This window comes from Hemicordylus capensis, chromosome 2 (genome assembly GCF_027244095.1).
Source record: "Hemicordylus capensis ecotype Gifberg chromosome 2, rHemCap1.1.pri, whole genome shotgun sequence".
NCBI classification, from domain to species: Eukaryota; Metazoa; Chordata; class Lepidosauria; order Squamata; family Cordylidae; genus Hemicordylus; species Hemicordylus capensis.
The window spans coordinates 227996559-228004359 of NC_069658.1; positions in this window are offsets into that span (position 1 = coordinate 227996559).

Consider the following 7801-nt stretch of genomic DNA (forward strand, 5'->3'; position numbering starts at 1 on the left):
GCGACCTTTACTGACCCTTCAAATGTCAGTTCAGGGTCCTTTGGACCATTCTGAAAGCTGGGGCCGGATTCGAGGTTGGATTCAGGGTTGGGGTCAAGATCGGGATCAGGATGGAATCAGGATGGAATCAGGTGTGTGTGTGGGGGGGGGGGGGGGTAATTAATTGTGGATACTCACTATTTTAACCCAGAAAGAAAGTAACACAACACCAGAGAGTCACAGAGGGACTGATGTACCAACAGAGAATCCAAGGGGAAGTGATGTAACATCAGAGAATCATGTGAAAAACCCAGAAACTGGCTGGTGGCTGCTGATAGTGAGTTTGAAATGGGCTTTAAAAAACACTGTTTGGAAACCTTTTAAAAATTTAAATATGCATGGGGTGGGCAGGCAGGTGGCAGAGAGGACAGAACATGGGGGGTGGGGGCATGTTTCCCCTGCAGCCATGATCACATTTGGAGGTCTGGAGAGCTCCGATTTTTTTTTCAGAAGGGGTCAGAAAAGTCTGACCTAACCTGGGTATTTAAATTTGGGTTTGGAATCCTACTGATTCCAGTAAAATTGGATCATGGCTGATTTTATTAATCCAACTTTGCACAGGCCTAGTAAATCATATTGGCTGGCATGATGATGCCTAAGTTGCCCTGTTAATTAAATGGGTCTACTTTGAGTAAATTTCCTCATAATTGTCAACCATTAATTGGACCAATGTACCAATGGTTTGATTCAGCAGCTTCCTATGTAAGGACAAATGGTGTGCAAGAAATCAGAGTCAAATGGAGAAGCATTCAGTCTATCGACCCAGAGTTACATACTCACGAGTCCCCAAAAAGGGAGGCTTGTCGAATACATAAGGGTCAAACATAGTCCTTTGGGGAGAGATGGCTCCACTAATGAGGTGGTCTCCTGGCCTGTAATAATTCAGAGCTTTATTTGGATCCCTTGTGAGACTCAGCGGGCATTTGCCCTTCGACACCCCACAGGCTGTGCTGGGCAGCAGCAGCAGCAGCAGCAGCAAGAGCAGAAGTTTCATTCCAAGACTTCCCTCGTGGCTGCTCTCCACTACAGTAACCTTACAGCTGCCTCCAGCAGAGACCCTGCCAGCCCAGAATCCTGGCCCAGGTGACTGTCCATGGCACACAAGATATTTATGCACCGGTCCTTCCAGCCTCTGTTGCAAGAAGTTGCCTGGCTTGCTCTCCATTCTGAGGTTTATGTTATTGGTCTGAAAAAATACTTGGGGGAAAAATATCTGGCACTTGGGCAAGAAGAAGAAATCACTGTAATTTCCGATAATTGGAAGAGGAAGCATCCCTCTGCGCCATCCTGGTCTCTGTGAGGCTCCAGCACAGGTGCAGAGATGGAGAAAACATGTTTGTGGAAACTCATCAATACTTCATCCTCTGACGTGGGTCAGTGAGGGGGGCAGCTAAAGTTTGCCTTTCCTTTCACACAAGGAAGTGGCTGACACACCGGGCAAAGTTTGGTGCATTTTCAAAAAGAAAACTGCATAAGATGGCTCTTGTGCAAATGCATGGAGCTGTACCATGGACAGCCACTGAAAATAATGGTTGTACATTGTGCAAATGCATTTGCACAATTATTGCATTTGCACTAGATAGATAGATAGATAGATAGATAGATAGATAGATAGATAGATAGATAGACAGGCAGACACTTTATTAAAGTCTTTGAGCAGTACAGAAACATGAAGGAAAGAACATCATGTCACACCTGTTATAATAGCAACTATATAGTTTTACAGATATTCAATGACATAGTAAATTATCCCACTACATTAGTCGTTAGGTGTTGTATATTCATTGCTATTAAACAAAACATAGCCACATTGTAAGCAACGCTGTCTTGATTATCCACCAAAAGAAATGATATATATACACACTAGAACGCTCTTGTGCAACTGCATACATGTTCCATTAAAGCACACACTGATCTTTGCGCACTGATCTTTGTGCAATATGTCAGCCAGTAACCTTTGCAACAGCCAGGAGCAAGGTAGTCTTTTAGGATGTATATGAACATGCACACAGCACAGATTTGTTACTGTGACACATCATGAACGTATGAAACTGTCATGCGAATATGATGAATAAGACAAATATTTACATATCGCTTTTCAACAAAAGTTCCCAAAGTGGTTTACACAGATATAAATTAGTAAATAAAATGGCTCTGTGTCCCTAAAGGGCTCACAACCTAAAAACAAACATAAGGCAGACACCGGCAATAGCCACTGGATGGCTTTAAGAGGGGTTTGGATAACTTCATGGAGGAGAGGTCTATCATAGGCTACGAGCTGGAGGGCTACAGGCTACCTCCAGCCCCAAAGGCAGAATGCCTCTGAGTACCAGTTGCAGGGGAGTAACAGCAGGAGAGAGGGCACGCCCTCAACTCCTGCCTTTGGCTTCCAGCAGCATCTGGTGGGCCACTGTGTGAAACAGGATGCTGGACTAGATGGGCCTTGGGCCTGATCCAGCAGGGCTGTTCTTATGTTCTTATGACTATTGGCTCATCTACTGAGCCAGAACCTGATGCCACCTAGATCAGGGATTCTCATGCTTGGGTCTCCAGATGTCGAGCCGAGGATTGTGAGAACTGCTTTACCATATCTTTCATAACCATTTTGCTTTTCAGTCCCTTCAGTGAAATCAGTTTGCCTCCTGATCAGTTTTGGACAGGATTCAGGATACAGGTCTGTACTTTAGGTTAGCATCCAGACTAGTCCTGCTCCAGTGTAAAAGCTGTTGCAGTAGCAGAAGGACGTAGTGCACAGAAATTCATTTCTGGTCCTGATTTGCTCTGGTGCTGGTGCACATGGGCATCTGCAGAACCTTTCCCGGGGAGGGGTGAGGGGGGGTCCTGCTGGTGGCCCCCGGGTCCCTTCCCCATGGTTAATGGGTGAACACACTAGCATGTGTGGTGGTGCTGTGCAGTACTGAGTTTTCCTGTTATACTGGGGGTTGGGGACTTGGAGTGGCTGGTGTGAGAGAGTGTGCGATGGGTCTCAAAGAGGGATCTGTTGCTTGCTTCAACTGTTTTCTGGGTGTGTTTGGGGGTGGTGGCAGCAGGCGATGATGGTTAACTTTTAGGAGGGGGCCTCTGGAGGGAGGAGGGCTCCAAAATCACCTAGGTGCGCCCCTAGTCAGATGCAGGGAGGCGTGGTCAGTATCAGGAAGAGGGGCAGCTCTGCCCCTCTCTCCCCATCCTTAGCAGTAGACATTTCATTCAGCACTAACTTGGAGCTTTTTTCTCTGCCTCAGGGAGGCAGAAAAAGTAGCCTCCAGTCATCACTGAATGAAGTGCCAACTGCCAACTGCCAAGGATGGGGAAAGGGGCGGAGCTGTCCCTCTTCCCAATACGGACTGGATCTGGGGTTGGGGACTGCCCCCCTTACCCCCACCCCATAGATGTTGGGGGGCAATATGCTAAATCATTGTAAACCGCTTAGAGAGCTTCCAGCTATAGAGCGGTATATAAATGTAAGTGCTATTGCTATTGCTATTGCTTTGTCCAATGCCAGTGCAACATGTCACAACTGCTGAGCAAGCTCTCATACAGGCTTGTAAACAGCAAATGGGGAACTCTTTGAGCACCATGTTTTCAGGTGGTTCCTCTTCTGCTAGTGATGCTGCAGCTCTGCAGAGCACTGCATCTGTGAAAAGCCCTGTCAACATCACTGTGGATGTGACAAAAACAGAACATATGAGAATGGTTAGAGAGAAGCAACTCCCACATACCGATTCAAAAGTTCTGCAATGTACTCTAATGAGGCGGCTTTCCCAGGCTGCATCCCGGCAACGTCCAAATAGCTTTGGCCTCCAGCTGCCCTGTTTTAAATTCTCTGCTTGGCTCTTGGTTCCAAGTGGTTTTAATTGCTTTTTATAGACATGTTTGGCTGCTGCATCATTTTAATTTGATGCTTGCTCCAACGCTTTTATCTTTTGTGAGCCGCCTTAAAAAAACATTGGACTTGAGAGATGGGGAAAGAAAAGAAATGAAAAGAAACGAAACAAAAAGAAAAGCAAAAGCAAAAGAAAACCAGTCCACATTCATCAGGCATACACGGAAGAAGGAAACCAAATGGAATTATAGCCCATGAATGTTTACCTGGCAAGGAGGCCCCTCTGTCACTCTCCTGCACCACCCACTGGCAAATTCCCTCCCTGGCATCTCCAAGATAGGACAAGATTTTTTTTTATAGGACAAGATTTTTTTATTGAACCAACAAACTACCAAAGCATACAGTACGTTGCCAAAGCACAATTATATACAAAGTGGTTGTTTGTACATCATATATCTACAAAGATTTACACACAAGGATTTGGAAACCCACAAGGTTATGAAGTATATGCAGGTAGTCCTGTAACTCGGGGGTGGGGGATTTCAAGGCACATCAGGTAATCGGGGGGTTTACGTCCAACATCCATTTCCACAATTTGTCCCATTGGGCTGAGAGACACTCTTGCCTGCAACCTTGGAGAAGCTGCTGCCAGTCTGTGTAGACAATACTGAGCTAGATAGACCAAGGGTCTGACTCGATATAAGGCAGCTTCCTATGTTCCGGTCCTGGGAATTATCAGAATGAAACAGACACTCTCACCTGCTCCTCTTCCTGCCTCTTATCCTCTGCCTGGCTCAGGAGGAAATCTTCTGCCGGGGCCACCACCTGGGAACTGGTCTCTGCTCCACATTCTCTCAACCAGCTCTCCATCTCTGGGGGCAGGATGGCCAGGAACTGCTCCAGGATCACCAGGTCCAAGATCTAAGCTTTCGTGTGTCTTTCTGGCTTCAGGCACTGATGGCAAAGACCGTGGAGTCAGCTGCAAACCTCTCGGGGCCCCTCAACCTTCTTGAAGTAGAACTGCCTAAAGCGCTGGACATCTGGGTTGGTGGTGTCATCTAGCATCTTTTGCTTGGTTCTTTCCCAGAATACCTCTATGTATCCATCCTTGTGACTTCTAACCACAACGGGACTACCTGAGTCTTCCTCTGCCATCTTGGCTCTCTTGTCCAAATGTTCTTTCAAGAGGAATGAAGCATCTCCTCCTTCTCCTCTCAGATCCTTTCCAGAGGGACAGGACTGCCTACACTGTACCTGCTCCCAAGTCCTGGAAAGCCAACAGATCTGTCTGTGCAAGGTCTGACACTCTTGAGGCAGGCAGTTACCTTACAAGGAAATTTAGGACTGACAAGAGAAAGTCCTTTTTCACACAGCGCATAATTAATCTATGGAATTCTTTGCCATGGGATGTGGTGATGGTCACCAACTTGGATGGCACCAACTTGGATGGCTTAGAGAGATTCATGGAGGACAAGTCTATCAATGGCTACTAGTCTGGTGGCTGTGGGCCATCTCCAACCTCAGAGGCACAATGCCTCTCAATACCAGTTGCAGGGGAACAACAGCAGGAGAGAGGGCATCCCTTCAGATCTTGCCCATGGGCTTCTCAGAGGCATCTGGTGGGCCACTGTGTGAAACTGGATGCTGGACTAGATGGGTCTTGGGCCTTATCCAGCAGGGCTGTTCTTATGTTCTATGTATGTCCTCTCTGACCCGCTTCAAAACTGGCTCCTTGGTATACAGAAGAACTACGGGGGCTGAAGCGGCGAGGTAGACAACTGGAGCACAAGTGGAGAAAGACTCGACTCAAACCTGACAGATTGCAACATAGAACACATTTGAAGATCTATGCTCAGGCAAAACATGCAGCAAAGAAGCGATTCTTTTCTGCCCGTATAGCATCAGCAAGTTCAGGTACTGCATCCGTGGAGTTGTTCAGGGTTGTGAGAAGGCTAAACAGTGTCCCTCCTCTCTTGAATCAGAACTTGGAACCATCTATTACCTGCTGTGAGGTGTGTAATGAATTCTTTGTGGACAAAATCTCTTGTATTCGGGCTGACTTAGCCTCTGTCTCCACAATTACTTCAGTGTCTGTGAAGGTGTCCAGTGACTCCTCTTATGTGGTTAAGTTGGATCAGTTTCAGTTTGTGACTCCTGAGGATGTGGACAAGCTGACTGGAACGGTGCAACCTACCACCTGTTCTCTTGACCGTTGATCAACATGGCTTATACTATCTGGCAGGGGGGTTGTTGTAGAAAGCCTAGTAGAGATCATTAATGCATCTCTGAGGGAAGGCAGGATGCCTCCTTCTCTTAAGGAGGCAATTATTAGACCACTTCTGAAGAAGCCTACCGTGGATCCCTCAGAGTTGAGCAACTACAGGCCTATTTCCAACCTTCCATGGCTGGGCAAAGTAATTGAGAGGGTGGTGGCCTCCCAGCTCCAGACTTTCTTGGGGGAAACTGATTAGCTAGACACATTTCAAACTGGCTTTCAGGTGGGCTATAGGGTGGAGACTGCCTTGGTTGGCCTGATGGATGATCTCCAATTGGGAAAGGACAGAAGAAGTGTAACTCTATTGGTCCTTTTGGACCTCTCAGCAGCTTTCAATACCATCGACCACAGTATCCTTCTGGAACGTCTGAGGGGGTTGGGAGTGAGAGGCACTGCTTTTGCGGTGGTTCCATTCCTACCACCGAGGCATGTTCCAGATAGTGTCACTTGGAGACTGTTGTTCTTCAAAATCTGAACTTTTGTATGGTGTCCCTCAAGGCAGGGATGTGCACGGAATCAGCTGGTCTTGTTTGGTTCAAATCCGGACAGGACCCAAACTGGACAGGGCCAGTTCGGTCCAGCACCCCTCGAACCCCACCCCCTGGTCCGGTCCGGAGGGGGTTCACAAACATTTTTTTTTAAATTACTTACCCCCTTCGGGGGAGCTGTTGGAGGTGGTGGAGGGAGGGGGTCCATGGAGGTTCCCCCTCCCCCCACTGGCGTCCCTTCATGCCCATACTAGCCATCCGGCCAGCTCTTTGCAGGCCACGCAGAGGCCAATTGCACAGGCGTGGCGGCCTCCAAAATAGCCGCCACACCATTGGGGGGAAGGCCCAAATAGGCTGAAAAGCCAGCCAGCTGGCCGGCCAGAATGGGTATAAAGCGAGACAACAGGGGGAGGGGGAACCTCCATGGACACCCCCCACCACCTCCAACAACTCCACCAAAGTGGGTAAGGAAAAATAAAAATAAAATAAAATAAATGTTCGTGAACCACCCCTAACACTTGGGGTGGTGTTTGGTCCAGAGTTGGACCTGTTTGCACATCCCTACATCAGGGCTCCGTATAGTCTCCGATGTTGTTTAACATCTACATGAAACGTCTGGGAAAGATCATGAGGAGATTTGGTGCAGGGTGCTATCAGTATGCTGATGACACTCAAATCTATTTCTCCATGTCAACCTCATCGGGAGAGGGCATAACCTCCCCAAATGCCTGCCTGGAGGCGGTAATGGGTTGGATGAGGGATAACAAACTGAGACTGAATCCAGATAAGATGGAGGTACTCATTGTGTGGGGTTGAAACTCTGGAGATGAGTTTTATCTGCCTGTTCTGGATGGGGTCACACTTCCCTGGAAGGAACAGGTATGCAGTCTGGGGGGTTCTTCTGGATCTGAGCCTCTCCCTGGTGTCCCAGGTTGAGGCAGTGGCCAGAAGCACCTTCTATCACCTTAGGCTGATATGCCAGCTGCGTCTGTTTCTTGAGATAAATTAACTCAGAACATTGGTACATATGCTGGTAGCCTCCAGACTGGATTACTGCAATCCGTTCTATATGGGGCTGCCCTTGTATATTTATTTATTTATTTATTTATTTTTACATTTATATACCGCCTTTCGTTAAAAGACAACCCCAAGGCGGTTTACAAAAGTTAAAACATA